Source organism: Heterodontus francisci, chromosome 36 (assembly GCF_036365525.1).
Source record: "Heterodontus francisci isolate sHetFra1 chromosome 36, sHetFra1.hap1, whole genome shotgun sequence".
NCBI classification, from domain to species: Eukaryota; Metazoa; Chordata; class Chondrichthyes; order Heterodontiformes; family Heterodontidae; genus Heterodontus; species Heterodontus francisci.
The window spans coordinates 29,101,102-29,118,069 of NC_090406.1; the positions used below are offsets into that span (position 1 = coordinate 29,101,102).

The 16,968-nt window shown below is 43.9% G+C and overlaps 1 protein-coding gene across 4 annotated transcripts in view; it reads left to right on the plus strand.

Annotated features, from left to right (window-relative positions):
• Positions 1–16,968, plus strand: part of LOC137351697 (ran-binding protein 3-like) — a 132,527-nt gene that overhangs the window by 66,660 nt on the left and 48,899 nt on the right. The window lies entirely within an intron of this gene.

A 16,968-nucleotide genomic window follows, 5' to 3' on the forward strand; every position in this document is an offset into this window, starting at 1 on the left:
GTTGATGCCACTATAAGCCATTTTTGTGTTGTCTGTTCTCTGATTTGCTGTTATATAAGAAAATGTTTAATATAGATGCAGTGATGCATTGTATAAATTATCTGTCTCACTTGTGAGGATGCCCGATATATAATGAGATGTCTCTATGCCTGGCACTAGAATGTAATCTGATTGTAAGTGAACAGGGCACGTAAGATTACTTTCTTTCCAGAAAACATTCTCCCACATATTGTTTTCTCCTCACACTGGAGCGTGACTTCACTGCCTTGCCAACTGGGCATTGGGTGAGCCTACTTGGGCACAGGGCATTCGACCATGCGTATTGTAGTGGATCCAATCCTTACACATTATCTGTGTTTACATTTTCCTGTTGGGATTAGTGAATACCGGTTAGGAATAGAAACCCTTGCTGATTTACTCAGAAAAGATAAAGAAAGTTGTAGCACCTTCACCATTTTTCCAGCTGTGTTTGACAAATTCAGCACCAGAGATTGAACCTAAAATCTTCCTGGTCTGTATAGTTCATTTAGTATTGCATCTCAACACAATTTTTATTGAACTGTTTTTCAACAATCCGTTCGTTCTTATATGTACGGCTTCTGTAATTTGGAATTGAATGGCTGTCTGTGCAAAATAAAGCACAGATTACAAAGTCCACTCTTTTGAGTCCAGTCTGAGAACTAAGAAGTCAACTTCCGAGCCATAGAAAGTTCCTATTCTTATCAAACTCAAAACTAGGTACGGCAGATGTTGCAAATTTGAAATAGAGTATGTTGGAAACACTCAGCAAGCCAGGCAGCATCTATAAAGGAAGGGAAAATTTGCTATTTCAGGCGCAACCCTTCATCTCTTATCAAATGAATGTCCTTTGAAGTTGGGTATCCAGCCAATCATCCTTCGTAAATAAATACAGTTAATAATGAAGTAGTATGAAATTCAATGAATCATATCCAGAAATATTCAGTGGTGTTTAATGAGATCACACTTGAAGCAGACTAACCAGTTCCAATAACAAATGTAATTTCCCACTTAATTCAACATGCGTTTTTGACTGTAAGCGCACCTTCATTTATATGTTGCCCATAGAAATGATAGATTTCTCATTATGTTAACCAATTTGAATTTCCTGATTATTCATATTATAGCTGTCATCTCTAGTTAACTCTGAAACTGAAACTTTAACTCTGCTTCTCTCTCCACAGATACTGCCTGACTTGCTGAGTATTTCCAGTGCTTTCTGTTTTTATTTCAGATTTCCAGCATCTACAGTATTTTGCCTTTAGTTTTATGATTATGGGCTTGCTTGCCTCACTTGAGGGGTATGGGTCACTTTTCCTTGGGACACAAAATATCATAGCAACGCATCCACTTCATCGTGGAATTAAAGTGTACTTTTCTTTCAACTCTTGAACATTCACACTTTTTAAAAAAAAATCAATTGATGAAACCACATAATCACAACAGCAGCACAGGCACATAACAATAGTGTACAACTTTAGGCAGGCAAGCTTTACGTTCTGAGAGTTGTTTAGTAACATAGGGTGGGGCTATTCATGAAGAATAAGTCTGTTGGCAACAAATGGGTAATCTTCAAAAATATTGTGCAGGGCAAATACATACCATGTGCAGTAAAGGCATGGGAATAATCCTCCAAAATGGGTCAAAAATCAAAACAAAGAACAGATTGACAGAAAAAAAAATTTAGAATATAGAGCAGAATATGAAATCATTGAGAAATTATTCATGTCAGAAGTAAAAATAGGAGTTTTATCTGCTTCATGTATGGAGTAGAACTTGCCAAGCTGGAGTTTGAGAAATTTACAGGTATGGACTCATCCTCTGTCATATCCTCTGTCAAAGTATGTTGGCAATAAATAAAATAAATAGGATGTTTCCAAATCAAGTAACTTCACACTCAAAAGTCATGGGGAAACTGTGCATTGCCCTGGGCAGGCCACACCTGGAATACTGTGTACATTTTTGGTCACCATGATATATGGGGGTTGTCAGCACGAGACATATTGTAGTAGCTGATCCAAAGTACTTAAGTAAAGGACCAAGGAACAAATTGACAAAAGGTGCCCTTTCAACCTCTCAAAAGATTTTGATAGAGAATCAAAGGTCTGTAAGATACTTAAATGTAAATCCATAATAATATATTCATTTAGGCTAGTAAAGCACGATGAGGTGACGGTTTAAGGGTTGCAAAGAGTAAGTTTAGGCCAAACGTCATAAAATATTTCTATATAGCATGATCAACAGCTGAGATAGGTTTCCAGAAGGGCAGTTGAGGCCAGACATTGGACTCCATTTTAGGAAACAACTAGATGTTGTCATGGGTGATTGCAGTATTGGTGTTCTGGAAGGATGAAATCAAATGAACTGAAGCATCATCTTTAGACCTACCTTGTGAACACTCTACCACCCTTTTCCCTCACAAGAGGTAACAGTTCACAGTTTCCTATATTGTAATACTCATATGAACCAACATTTCTGTAACAATAGCCTGTTTGGTTTATTAATCACTTCTTTCCTGGTGGCCATATTCAATGCAGATTCAGTTCTGTTTCACTGCAATGGCAGGACCTCTTTGTTATTTAAGTTTAAGAATGCAAAAGGGTTTTAGTCAGAATAGGCCATAAACATTTGGGGTCTTTGTGTCAGTACTGTGTGGATATCACAATCATTTTTAATCACCACGTACACCATTTCCTGTGGCAGTAACTTGAAACACATGGAAACAGTGGGGTGTCCCGCCCCTCAGTTTTTAAAAATTAATTCTTGGGATGTGGACATCACTGGCCAGGCCAGCATTTATTGCCCATCCCTAATTGCCCTTGAAAAGGTGGTGGCGAGCCACCTTCTTCAACCCCTGCAGTCCGTGTGGGATAGGTACATCCACAGTGCTGTTAGGAAGGGAGTTCCAGGATTTTGACCCAGCGACAGTGAAGGAACAACGATGTAGTTCCAAGTCAGGATGGTGTGTGACTTGGAGGTAAACTTGCAGGTGGTGGTGTTCCCATGCAACTGCTACCCTTATCCTTCTAGGCGATAGAGGTTGTGGGTTTGGAAGGTGCTGTCTAAGAGCCTTAGTGCATTGCTGCAGTGCATTTTGTAGATGGTACACACTGCTGCCACTGTGCATCAGTGGTGGAGGGAGTGAATGTTTGTTGATGGGCGCCAATCAAGCGGGCTGCTTTGTCCTGGATGGTGTCAAGCTTCTTGACTTGTTGGAGCTGCACCCATGCAGGGAAGTGGAGAGTATTCCATCACAATCCTGACTTGTGCCTTGTAGATGGTGGACAGTTTGGCGAGTCAGGAGGTGAGTTACTCGCCGCAGGATTCCTAGCCTCTGACCTGCTCTTGTAGCCACAGTATTTATATGGCTACTCCAGTTCAGTTTCTGGTCAATGGTAACCCCGAGGATGTTGATAGTGCGGGATTCAGCGATCATAATGCCATTGAATGTCAAGGGGAGATGCTTAGATTCTCTCTTGTTTGAGATAGTCATTGCCTGGCACGAATGTTATTTGCCACTTATCAGCCCAAGCCTGGATATTGTCCAGGTCGTGCTGCATTTCTACATGGACTGCTTCAGTATCTGAGAAGTCGCAAATGGTGCTAAACATTGTGCAATCATCAGCGAACATTCCTACTTCTGACCTTATGATTGAAGGAAGGTCATTGATGAAGCAGCTGAAGATGGTTGGGCCTAGGACACTACCTTGAGGAGCTCCTGCAGTGATATCCTGGAGCTGAGATGATTGCCCTCCAACAACCACAACCATCTTCCTTTGCGCTACGACCGGAGACAGAGCGAGAGAGAGGAGCACGGCTGGAGCAGAGGTTTAAAAAGCACGCCAAAAGCCCAGAGCTGGAGATCGGAGACAGAGCGAGAGAGAGGAGCACGGCTGGAGCAGAGGTTTAAAAAGCACGCCAAAAGCCCAGAGCTGGAGACCGGAGACAGAGGGAGAGAGGAGCACAGCAGGAGTGGAGCAGGGAAAAATCGAAAAGTGACATCAGAGTGACGTCACAATCAACAGGGAGAGCAGGGGTGAGTATACAAGTAAGCTTTTAATTTAATTTAAATCAAACATAGCATCAGACAGAGTATCTGGTAAGTGATTTAGGTCCATTCTAATCCTAATGTTTAAAATAATAAAGTAACTAATGGTAAGCTTAATAAAATATATATTAAAGGTAAATAAAATAAATAATTGAATAAAATAATTAAGTAGTCAATTAAAACACATTAAGGATGGCAGGACAGGTGATGTGTCACGGCTGCAGCATGTGGGAGCACCTGGATGCCAATGTGATGCAGGGCAACACGTCTGCCGTAAGTGTTTGCGGCTCGAAGAGCTTCGGCTCAGAGTCATTGAACTGGAATCCGAGCTGCAGGTGCTGCGACACATCAAGGAGGGGCAAAGTTACCTGGACATTTTGTACCATGAGGCGGTCACGCCCCTTAGGATAGGGTCTTCTGATCTGGTCAGGGACAGGAGAGTGTGGCTGTAGCTGAGGCAGGTAAGGGGATCCAGAGGGCAGGAGTGCAGGAGCCTCAGCCTTTCCGATTGTCCAACAGGATTGAGCTTCAGCTTGTTTGGATGAGAGTGGGGGCTGCAGGGTGGATGAGCAACCTGAACATGACAGCATGGTACAGGAAGCCATTCAAGTGGAGGGGGTAAAAAGGAATGTAGTGGTAGTAGGGGACAGTATAGTTAGGGGGATTGACACTGTTCTCTGCAGCAGAGAGCGAGAGTTCAGATGGCTGTGTTGCCTGCCCGGTGCCAGGGTTCAGGACATCTGCTCAGGGCTGGAGAGGAACTTACAGTGGGAGGGGGAGGATCCAGTCGTCATGGTCCATGTAAGTACCAACGACATAGGCAGGACAAGGAAAGAGGTTCTGCATGGTCAGTATGAGGAACTAGGCACCAAATTAAGAAGCAGAACCTCAAAGGTAATAATCTCTGGATTAGAGTCATAGAGTTATACAGCACAGAAGCAGGTCCTTTGGCCCACGTGTCCATGCCGGCCATCAAGCCTATCTATTCTAATTCCATTTTCCAGCACTTAGTTCCCTAGCCTTGTATGCTATGGCGTTTCAAGTGCTCATCTAAATACTTAAATGGTTCTTTAAATGGTTCCTGCCTCTACTACCCCTTCAGGCAGTGTGTTCCAGATTCCAACCATCCTCTGGGTGAAAACTTTTTCCTCAAATCCCCTCTAAACCTCCAGCTCCTTACCTTAAATCTATGCCCCCAGGTTATTGACACCTCCGCTAAGGGAAAAAGCTTCTTCCTATCTACCCTATCTATGCCCCTCATAATTTTGTATACTTCAATCATGTGTCCCCCCCCCCCCTGCCAGCCTTCTCTTCTCTATGGAAAACAACCCTAGACTATCCAGTCTCTCTTCATAGCTGAAATACTCCAGCCCAGGCAACATCCTGGTGAATCTCCTCTGCACCCTCTCCAGTGCAATCACATTATTCCTATAGTGTGGCGACCAGAACTGTACACAGTACTCCAGCTGTGGCCTAACTAGCATTTTATACAGCTCCATCATAACCTCCCTGCTCTTATATTCTATGCCTCGGCTAATAAAGGCAAGTATCCCATATGTCTTCCTAACCACCTTATCTATCTGTGCTGCTGCCTTCAGTGATCTATGGCCAAGTACAGCAAGCTCCCTGTGACCCTCTGTACTTCCAAGTGTCCTACCATCCATTGTATATTCCCTTGCCTTGTTAGTCCTCCCAAAATGCATCACCTCACACTTCTCAGGATTAAATTCTGTTTGCTACTGCTCTGCCCATCTTACCAGCCTATCTATGTCGTCTTGTAATCTAAGGTTTTCCTCCTCACTATTTACGACACCACCAATTTTCGTGTTATCTGCGCACTTACTGATAATACTTCCTATATTTGCATCTAAATCATTAATGTACACTACAAACAGCAAGGGTCTCAGCACCGATCCATGCGGTACACCACTGGTCACAGGCTTCCAATCACAAAAACAACCCTCGACCATCACCCTCTGTTTCCTGCCACTAAGCCAGTTTTGGATCCAGTTATTACCTGAGCCACATGCAAATTGGCATAGGGCAAATAAGATTAGAGAAATTAATGCGTGGCTCAAAGACTGGTGTGGTAGAAGTGGGTTCCGATTTGTGGGTCACTGGCACCAGTACTGGGGAAAAAGTGGTGGCTGTCTACGCCTGAACTGTGCTGGGGCCGGTGTTCTAGTGAGCCGCATAACTAGGGAAGTAGAGAGGGTTTTAAATTGAATAGTGGGGGCAAAGGATCAAATTTGGGAAGATATGGTAAATCGAGGAGTAGAGACAAGGCAGGAAAGGTATTAATATGGGAAATGATAGACTAACAGGAAGGGACAGAGCTTACAAATCAACAGATAAGGCTGGAGGTTACAAAAATAATAAAAGGACAAAACTAAAGGCTCTATATCTGAATTCACGTAGCATTCGAAACAAAACAGATGAGCTGAGGGCATTAGGCTCCTTAGACAGCACCTTCCAAACCTGCGACCTCTACCAACTAGAAGGACAAGGGCAGCAAATACGTGGGAACACCACCACCTGCAAGTTCCCCTCCAAGTCACACACCATCCTGACTTGGAACTATACCGTTGTTCCTTCACTGTCGCTGGGTCAAAATCCTGGAACTCCCTTCCTAACAGCACTGTGGGTATACCTACCCCAAATGGATTGCAGCGGTTCAAGAAGGCAGCTCACCACCACCTTTTCAAGGGCAATTAGGGATGGGCAATAAATGCTGGCCTGGCCAGCGTCGCCCACATCCCATGAATGAATATAAAAAAAAACAAATAGAAATAAATAAGTACGATCTGATAGCCATTACAGAGACAGGGCTGCAGGATGACATAGATTGGGACCTGAATATTGAAGGGTATATGGCATTTAGGAAGGACAGGAAGATAGGAAAAAGTGGAGGGGTAGCTCTGTTAATTAATGATGGTATTAGCGCAATAGAGAGGGATGACCTAAGTTCAGGAGACCAGGATGTAGAAGCAGTTTGGGTCGAGATGAGAAATCATAAAGGCAAGAAGTCACTTGTGGGAGTGGTGTGCAGGCCACCTAACATTAACCACACTGTAGGATGGGGTATAAGGGAAGAAATAATGGCAGCTTGTCAGAAAGGTACAGCGATAATTATGGGCGATTTTAACCTACATATAGACTGGAAAAATCAGATGGGCAGAGGTAGCTGAGATGAATACATAGAATGTTTATGGGATAATTTCTTGGAACAATATATTCTGGAGCCAACCAGAGAGCAGGCTATACTAGACCTGGTATTGTGCAACGAGATAGGATTAATTAATGACCCCATAGTTAAGGCGCCCCTAGGTAGCAGCGATCATAATATGAGTGAATTTTACATGCAGTTTGAGGGAGAGAAGAGTGGGTCCAAGACAAGTATTTTAAACCTTAATAAGGACAATTATGAGAGCATGAAAGCAGAGCTAGCTAAAGTTGGCAAATCAGGTTAAGGGATAGGCCAATAGAGATACATTTAAGGGGGTATTTCAGAATACACAGAATGGATACATTTCAACGAGAAAGAAAAGTTCCAAGGGTGGGACCCGCCATCCGGGAGAGATTGCAGAGCTCTGAGATGCAGAGGGGTCTGGGTGTCCTAGTGCATGAATCGCAAAAGGTTAGTATGCAGGTACAGCTCGTAATTAGGAAAGCTAATAGAATGGTATCGTTTATCGCGATTGGAATTGAATACAAAAGTAGGGAGGTTACGCTTCAGCTATACAGGGCATTGGTGAGACCACATCTGGAGTACTGTGTACAGTACTGGTGTCCTTATTTAAGGAAGGGTGTAAATGCATTGGAGGCAGTACAGAGAAGGTTTACTAGACTAATACCTGGAGTGGGCGGGCTGTCTTACGAGAAGATTGGAAAGGCTAGGCTTGTATCCGCTGGAATTTAGAAGAGTAAGAGGCGACTTGATTGAAACATATAAGATCTTTATAACATATAAGGGGCGGCGCAGTGGTTAGCACCACAGCCTCACAGCTCCAGCAACCTGGGTTCAGTTCTGGGTACTGCCTGTGCGGAGTTTGCAAGTTCTCCCTGTGACCGCGTAGGTTTCCACCGGGTGCTCCAGTTTCCTTCCACAGCCAAAGACTTGCAGCTTGATAGGTAAATTGGCCATTGTAAATTGCCCCTAGTGGTGGGGATGTGGTAGGGAAGATGGGATTAATGTAGGATTAGTATGAATGGGTGGTTGTTGGTCGGCACAGACTCGGTGGGCCGAAGGGCCTGTTTCAGTGCTGTATAAATAAATAAATAAAGATCCTGAGGGGTCTTGACAAGGTGGGTGTGGAAAGGTTGTTTCCCCCTTGTGGGAGAATCTAGAACTAGGGGTCACTGTTTAAAAATAAGGGGTTTCCCATTTATGACAGAAATTAGGAGAAATTTTTTCTCTCAGAGGGCCGTGAGTCTTTGGAATTTCTTTCTGAAAAGGCAGTGGAAGCAGAGTCTTTGAATATTTTTAAGGCAGAGGTAGTTAGATCCTTGGTAAGCAAGGGGGTGGAAGGTTATCGGTGGGGTAGGTGGAAATGTGGAGTAATCAGTTCAACCATGAACTTATTGAATGGCAGAGCAGGCTCGAAAGGCTGAGTGGCCTACTCCTCCTAATTCGAATGTTCGTATGACTCCAACTTGGCTCAGCACTCCTGTATGAAGCATCCATATGGACTGTGAGCTCCCTGGGTATAATCAGGGATGGCCAAAACATAATTTGTGCACAGACTTGGGGGGAATTTCTGGGTGAAGTCCATTAACATAATCGTTATGATGCTCAAAATGGAGTTGTAGTTCATTAATAGTATTGTCTGTACTTGTGCAAGAGTGCCTTTTGTCCAATAAGATTTCAGTTTCTCCTCACTTATAGAGTGATCAAGGTACAATACCTCAGCCATACCCCCATGACTTTTTTCTATCTTGTGCTCTTAATGCTAGCTTTTATAATGATGGCAGTACACTTGATAGCTTTTACTACTTTCACCTTTTATCACATATTTTTCTTGTGCTCAGCAGAAAAGGCCATTCCCCAGAATGAATGTACAGAATATGACATACCGCCTCCAGGCGCTTACCCATTGTCTCTCGAGATAAGGAGGCCAAAGAGATTCTATAAGGGTTGAACAGAAACTGGCTACTGAAATCTTTTTGATTTGACACAAACCCTCTTGTTCTTTTATTAGGATTTAAGAAGAAAAATCATTTTCAGAAAGTACAACTTGGGGCTAAATTTTAGCAGCCAAAAACAGATGATTTTGGGCCGGGTCAGAGGTTAAAATTTTAACAATCTCAGCTACAAACCTCTTCCAACCCACAGACTTTTGGGTTTAATGGAGGCAGGACAGGGGGCAGGCGGCCAAATGTTCCAAGGAACAGGGGTGGCAATTTAAATATTTTAATGAGGCTGGCAGCCTCTGATTTAACATGTTTCATGAGTTTAGCTGTGGCCAGATAAGTTTCCTGAGGCCTCGGGCAACCCAGCAACTGAACGGAGGTGAGGACAGCTTCAGGGAGAAAGTAAATGCCTTCATAGCATGCTTGTGGGCTAGGAGGAACAGGTGTGCTTCCCCCCCCCCCCCCCACCCCACCTCCTATTACCAGCCTACCCTCCCCCCCCCCCCTCCTATTACCAGCCTCCCCCCCCCCCTCCTATTACCAGCCTCCCCCCCCCCCTCCCCTCCTATTACCAGCCTCCCCCCCCCCCTCCCCTCCTATTACCAGCCTCCCCCCCCCCACCTCCTATTACCAGCCTCCCCCCCCCCACCTCCTATTACCAGCCCCCCCCCCCCCCCCCCACCTCCTATTACCAGCCTCCCAAGCTCTCCCCCCGCACCCTAATACCAAGATCTCCTGGTTCAGGATTTGAATACACACACAACCCCCCCGGGCGTTATGGATTGGGCTTACCTACTTCTGTGGCCTGCTCAGGAGTCCTCTCTGCTGGACAGGAAGCTAAGCCTGCCAATGAGACTGATTGCTGTGATTAAAACTCCATAGCATGCGGGGAGACTCTGACTTCCAGGTTTCCTGTCTGAAACTACAAGTCCCTCCCCCCACTGCATTGCATGCGCAATCTGTCCCTGGTAATAGCCAGGACTCAGACCTTAGACTCTAAATTAAGAACCAAGTCTTTGAAAGTAAATGATAGATTAGCTGAATATTAATACAGCTGATTTCACTTGATTGCAGAATGTTTCACTTGCAACTATAGGAAAGAAATTAAAGACATTAGTCTAGTAATTCTACACTTTGACCAGCGTCCATTATATAAAACTTATACTGTCTCTATCTTGATGAATTGTCAACCCCTTTCACAAGATACCCTGGTACTAGAAACTTTGCCACTCCATGTCAACTTAGAGTGTCAATATTTATGCTGCAGACCAAGTGGTATCAGACCTGTATGGCAGACACTAATCGAATTGCATGTATTCCTGACCACTTTACCTTAAATTGATCGTTTTCAGGATTAAAGCAAGCAGTTTATGGTAAGCAGATGATGTGCTGGCTCAGATTTGATTGAAAGCAGCCATGTTGTCTCCATGTACTGCTAACTAATCTCTGGCCCCCATTGGTTCTGAACCATGAGTTCCTGGAATGTGACTATTACATTTTTCATTGTGAAGGGCGTTATTGTAAACTTACAGAATGCTATGGGCTTGGCAATTAACAGGGCCTTCCAATAATTTTTACTGTAGTTTTGCTTGTAGTTAATGAGGTATTCAGCACCATTTAACTTTGCAAGGATCTCGTCTGCAAGTTATCAACTTCTGTTTAGATGTTTAATTTGTGATAATCTAATTCGAATCGAGCAGCTGTATTTTTCTTCAAATGAATTCTAAATGCGCCTGATAGATCCTGTATACCATGTAACAACTGCACTAAATGGTTTGCTTGAAATCAGTGACGTGGAATTCTAACAATTTGTTCATTTGTTTTGGTCCATGGAAATCGCCCGGGTATTTAGTGTCCGCAAATTAACTTAGAGAGCATGAATCCTATCAATTACTGTGTTATGTCTCTACACAGGCAAGAATTAAATTAATTGTTGATCCCAATTGCAGGAGTTTTAATCACTGCCTTCACTTTAGCATGCTGTTAAACTCCTCAACCAGCCTATTCACTGAAGATGGTATGAGGTGCTCTAGAGCTATCTTTTGTTGCACTGCTCACACAATTGCATGACTACCTGTAGAATGATAGTAATCTGGTCAGATAGAATTGCTTAAGAATATTTTGAAAGAGGTTGGTAATTCCATATGCTTTGATCCAAATGCTCGTGTGTCTGGTAGTCTGGTCAAAGAGTTCATCATTGTCAAGAAGTACCTTTGTTGTTGAACCTGTATCCCTCTAGTTTTTCTCTCATCTTCCCTCAAGCTCTCTTCAAACTTATCTCATCTATGAGACCCACTTCTTATTCCTGTCGTCCTAATTCCACTAAACTGCTGACCACCTAATTTCCCTTCCTGGCCTTTAAGCTTCCTGACATTGTAAATGATTCCTCTCTTCAGGTATTTTCCTCCTCCCTTTCAAAGCTACTGTCATTGCCCACTCACAAGAACACAACACACATAAGAATTAGGAGCAGGAGTAGGCCATCGGCCCCTGAAGCCTGCTCTGCTATTCAGTCAGATCATGGCGGATCTGATTGTGGTCTGAACTTCACTTTTCTGTCTGCCCCTCATAACCCTTGACTCCCTTGTTGATTAAAAATCTATCTAACTCATTCTTGAATATATTCAAAGACCTATCCTCCACTGCTCTCTGGGGAAGAGAATTCCACAGACGAAGGACACTCAGAGAACAAAATTCTCCTCATCTCAGTCTTAAATGGGAGACCCCTAATTTTTAAACTGTGTCCCTTATTTCTAAACTCCTCCACAAGGCAAAACATCCTCTCAGCATCCACCCTGTCAAGTCCTCTCAGCATCTTCTATGAATCAATAAGATCACCTCTTATTCTTCTGACCTCCTAATCGTATAAGCTCAACCTGCTCAGCCTTTCCTCATAAGATAACCCCTTCATCCCAGGAATCAGTTGAACGAACCTTCTCTGAACTGCTTCGAATGCAATTATATCCTTAAGTAAGGAGACCAAAACTGTACACAGTACTCCAGATGCAGTCTAAGGCCTTATACAGCTGTAGCAACACTTCCCTACTTTTATAATGTGTCTTTGCAAAAAACTGTCCTATCTCCAACCTGACTTTCTCTCCACAATCATGAAGGTATTGTTATCTCACCAATCTTTTCCCATCTCTGCCGCAACTCTATTTCATTCTCTTCAGTCAAGTTTCTTTCCCTCCCACAGTTCCAAAATGGCCCTAACTAAAATCACTAATTGTAACCATGGTGCATTACCTTTCATTTCCTGACCTCTCTGCAGGTTTTGACACATTCGATTACATTATCCTTCATTAACATTTCACTGTTGCTTTCCAGCACAGTGAAACTTCTCTCACTCATTCAATCAAGCCAGAGCATATCTAGCAATGGCTTCTCTTCCCATCCCCCACACCCTTGCCTCTGGAGTGCTCCCAACAATCTGATCTTGACCTGATTCAGGAACATTTCCCTTAGATTGGAAAATTAGGTGACAGGAAAACCAGGGAATTATAGACCAGTTAGCTTAAGATTTGTTTTCAGGAAATTACTACAGTCTATAATTAAGGATAGGGTGCCTGAACATGAAAATTTCCATCTGATCAGAGAGAAGCCAGCATGAATTTGTAAAGGGTAGGTCATACCTGACAAATGTGATTGAATTTTTTGAAGAGGTAACTAATGTACTGGACAGGGGAAAGTCTATGGATGTTATTTATATGTATGTCCAGAAGGCATTTGATAAAGTCCTTCATAAGAGGCTTAGCCATAGTTGAAGCTCTTGGAATTGAAGGCAAGTTATTGACCTGATTAGGAAATTGACTAGGTTGACAGAGGCAGAGGGTAGGGATAATGGGCAGGTACTAAAATTGGCAGGAAGGGGCTCAACTATTCACAATTTATTAACAGCTTAGATGATGGGATAGAAAGCCATGCATCCAGATTTGCCAATGACACAAAAATGGGCTGCATTGTAAGCAGGGTAGATGGAAGCATAAAATGACAAAGCAATATTGATAGATTAAGGGAATGGGAAAAACTGACAAATGGATTTCAGTGCAGGCAAATGTGTGGCCATCCTCTTTGGACCTAAAAAGGATAGAACAGGGTACTTTCTAAATGGTGAAAACCCAGAAACAGTGATGGTGCAAAGAGACTTGGTTGTCCAGGAACATAGATCATTAAAATGTAATGAACAGGTACAGAAAGTAATCAAAAAGGCTAATAGATTGTTGACCTTTATATCTAGAGGAATAGAATACAAAGGAATAGAAGTCATGCTTCAGCTATACCAGGGTTGTTCAACATACGGGCCGCGGGGCCAGGATTTGGCCCGCTAAAGATTACATAAGAAATAGGAGCAGGAAAGGGCCATTCGGTCCTTCGAACCTGCTCTGTTATTCAATGAGGTCATGGCTGATCTTCTACTTCAACACCATTTTCCTGCACTATCCCTGTGTCCCTTGATGTTTTTAATATGTAGAAATCTATCGCTCTCAGTCTTGAACATGCTCAACAACTGAGCCTCCACAGCTCTCTGGGGCAGAGAATTCCAAAGATTCACCACCCTCTGAGTGAAGAAATTCCTCCTCATCTCAGTCCTAAATGGCCTGCCCCTTATTCTGAGACTGTGTCCCCTGGTTCTAGACTCCCCAGCCAGGGAAACATCCTTCCTGCATCTACCCTGTCAAGCCCTGTAAGAATTTTGTATCTTTGAATAAGATCACCTCTCATTCTTCTAAACTCCAGAGAATAAAGGCCTATCTATTTAATCTTTCCTCATAGGACAATCCCTCCATTCCAGGAATTAGTTTGGTGAACCTTCGTTGCACTCCCTCTATGGCAAGTATATCTTTCCTTATGTAAGGAGACCAAAACTGCACACAACTCCAGGTGTGGTCTATATCATTGCAGCATGACATCTTTACTCTTATACTCAAATCCCCTTGTAATAAAGGCCAACATACCATTTGCCTTCTTATATGCTTGCTGTACCTGCATGTTAGCTTTCAGTGACTTATTCTCACTATGCAGTTTCTGCCCTCGGCCGTTCCGTTCAGCTTCAGAGATGAGAAATCTCTTCTGTCCCTCCAAAGATTTCTATGACAGGCAATCGGCTGCCCTGCTGTTTTCGGTGAGTGCGCACCTGCTGGGAAATGTAGTCCCACTGATTCCCGATCCCCATGGACAGAACCGCAATCCGGGACTACAGCTCCCAGAGAGCACCGCATGCTGCATGGCGATTGGCTGTGGCCCAGCGATGCAATCCCAGAGCCGGTCATGATGGAGATTGTAGTCACGGTTAGCATGCTGATTAAAGTGGTGAGCCCAAGGCTTGCAGCCTAGGCCCGACGAGGTGGGGGGGGTGGTGGGTGTGTGTGAGAGAGAGAGCCAGGGCGGGAGGTTAGAGGGAGAACCGGGGGTGGGGTGGGGGGGTGGGGGGAGAGAGAAGAGAGAGAGGGGGTGAGAGAGAATGGGGGGGGGAGGTGAGAGAGAGTCAGAGAGGTTGGGGGGGAGGGGTGTGAGAGAGAGAGCGCGCCGTCGTTGGGGGGGGGGTGGTTGCTGAGAGAGAGCGGAGCCAGAGAGGGGTGGGTGTGAGACTGAGTCGGGGGTGGGGGGCTGGTGGCCGAGAGACAGGTGGGGGGGGGAAAGCCAGAGAGAGAGGGGGGAGAGCCAGACGCAGAGAGAGACTGGGGTGGGGAGGGAGAGAGACTGGGGCGGGGAGAGCGCGATCACGATCACTCTTGACAGTGGACATCTGCCTGGAATACTCTGCTTCGCTACAACAAGTGTGCGGGCAGAGATTGACTATTTGTGCAAGTAAAAACAGTACCAGGTATTTCTCAAAATCGGTGTTCACCATAGTGAGTTCGTCTTCTCATTTAAAGCTTGTTCACAAAAATGCACATTTTTTTTATTGTTTTAATTAATAGTAAAATAAATCACTAATGCCAAAATTTGCTCACTGGCCCTCTAGGACAAAATTTGTAATGTGGCTCCTCACAGAAAAAAGTTGGACATCCATGAGCTATACAAAGCCCTGTTGAGACCAAACCTGGAGTACTGTGAGCAGTTCTGGGCATCACACCTTAGGAAGGATTTAATAGGAGTTCAATGTAGATTTACTGGAATGATACCTGGACTCAAGTGTTAAGCTAAGAGGAGAGATTAAACAAACTAGGATTGTATTCCCTGGAACTTAGAGGATGTTTTCAAGATATTAAGAGGAACAGATACAGTAGATAGGGAGAAACTATTGTCAGGCAAACCCCCACCTGCCAAGATTGAGGCATACAGTATTTCGCCACATGAACAAAAACTTAAAATTGCAAGCCCTGACTGGAAGGACATTTGCATAGTACCAGACAATGTTGAAACAATGGGGACCCAGCAGTTGCTTCCCCAATACACAGAAGTGGTCAGACTAGTTTTAGTCACATGACTAACTGGCTGTTGCAGAGAATTTGAACTTCCAACTAAGGATTTTGAAGACAGAGACAAAGTCGTGTGCTCACGGAGTAAAGATCTCTCCTGGAATGAAAGCAAGACTTACAGCCTTTCCTGTCTGCCTGCTTCCATCACCTTCCCACGGAACTGAATCTTGTGAAAACACGTGAAACTCTAAGAGAGAAAGGTTTGCTACGTGAACAAGGTTTTAAGAAGACTACTGGGCCCCAACGAAATGCAAGACCATATCTTCAATCAAGGACTACAGCGAGCTCGAGAAACAGTAACAAGATATTGCCTCAAACTGTTCTTATCCTTTCTTCTCTTTTCTGTCTCTATTTGCATGTGTGTATCACGTGTGCATGGGTGTGTCGTATATCCGTAGGCGTTAACCGTATTAGAGTTTAAGGTTTAATAAATTTCATCTTTCTTCTTTAAACCAAAGAAAGCCTATTCTCATTTCTTTGCCTGATAATTGGAAAGTTGTGAACAAGGATTCACAAAGGGAGAGCTCACAACACAGTGTGTTTAAGATTAAATTCTGTTACAGTAAGACCAGATAAAGATAGTAACAGATCCCTAGACACCTTTCGCACCTGGTCGTAACAGAAATTAGGGGCTGCTCCGCGATTGTTACCCACAGACAAATGAGTGAAATTGGAAGTGGGGAGCCAAATTGTTCCCAATCAAAAGGAGCAAATCAATACAGGTTTTCTTGTGTTTTGTGTGATTGTATACTAACATGTCTGCAACTGAAGCGAGTAGCTCTCGAACCCAGGGTGAAGTAACTTGGGATAAGTTAAAAGCACTGTCTATGGAGGAGTTGGGAAAAATGGCTGAGCAGTGTGTGATCACTGTATGTGGCAAGGCTAGGAAGTCTGAACTCGTAAGGCTAGTGGCCAACCATTTTTCCCTTGAATCTGAAGAAGTAGGAACAGGCTTAGAAGCACGATCCAACAGGGTTGTGTTAGCAAAGATACAATTGGAACAAAGGAAACTTAAATTAGAAGACAGAGAAAATGAGAGAGAGAGGCAGGAGAGGGAGAAAGAAAGGGCCTTCCAAAAGGAACGTGAAGAAAATGAAAGGCAGGAGAGAGAGAGAGAATATTCCAGAAAAAATGCGAAGAATGAGAGTTGAAGCGGCCTGATTTAATTAGGGGGCGACAGAGTAACCCGAGTGAAAGCATGGCCACTATGGAGGAACACAATTCAGGACTGGGTACAAGATTGCTAAAACACTCCCAACTAATTGCAAAATTCAGTGAGGAAGATGTGGAAGCATTTTTCGCGTTCTTCGAGAAACTGGCAAGGCAGCTAAACTGGCCAGCTGAGACCTG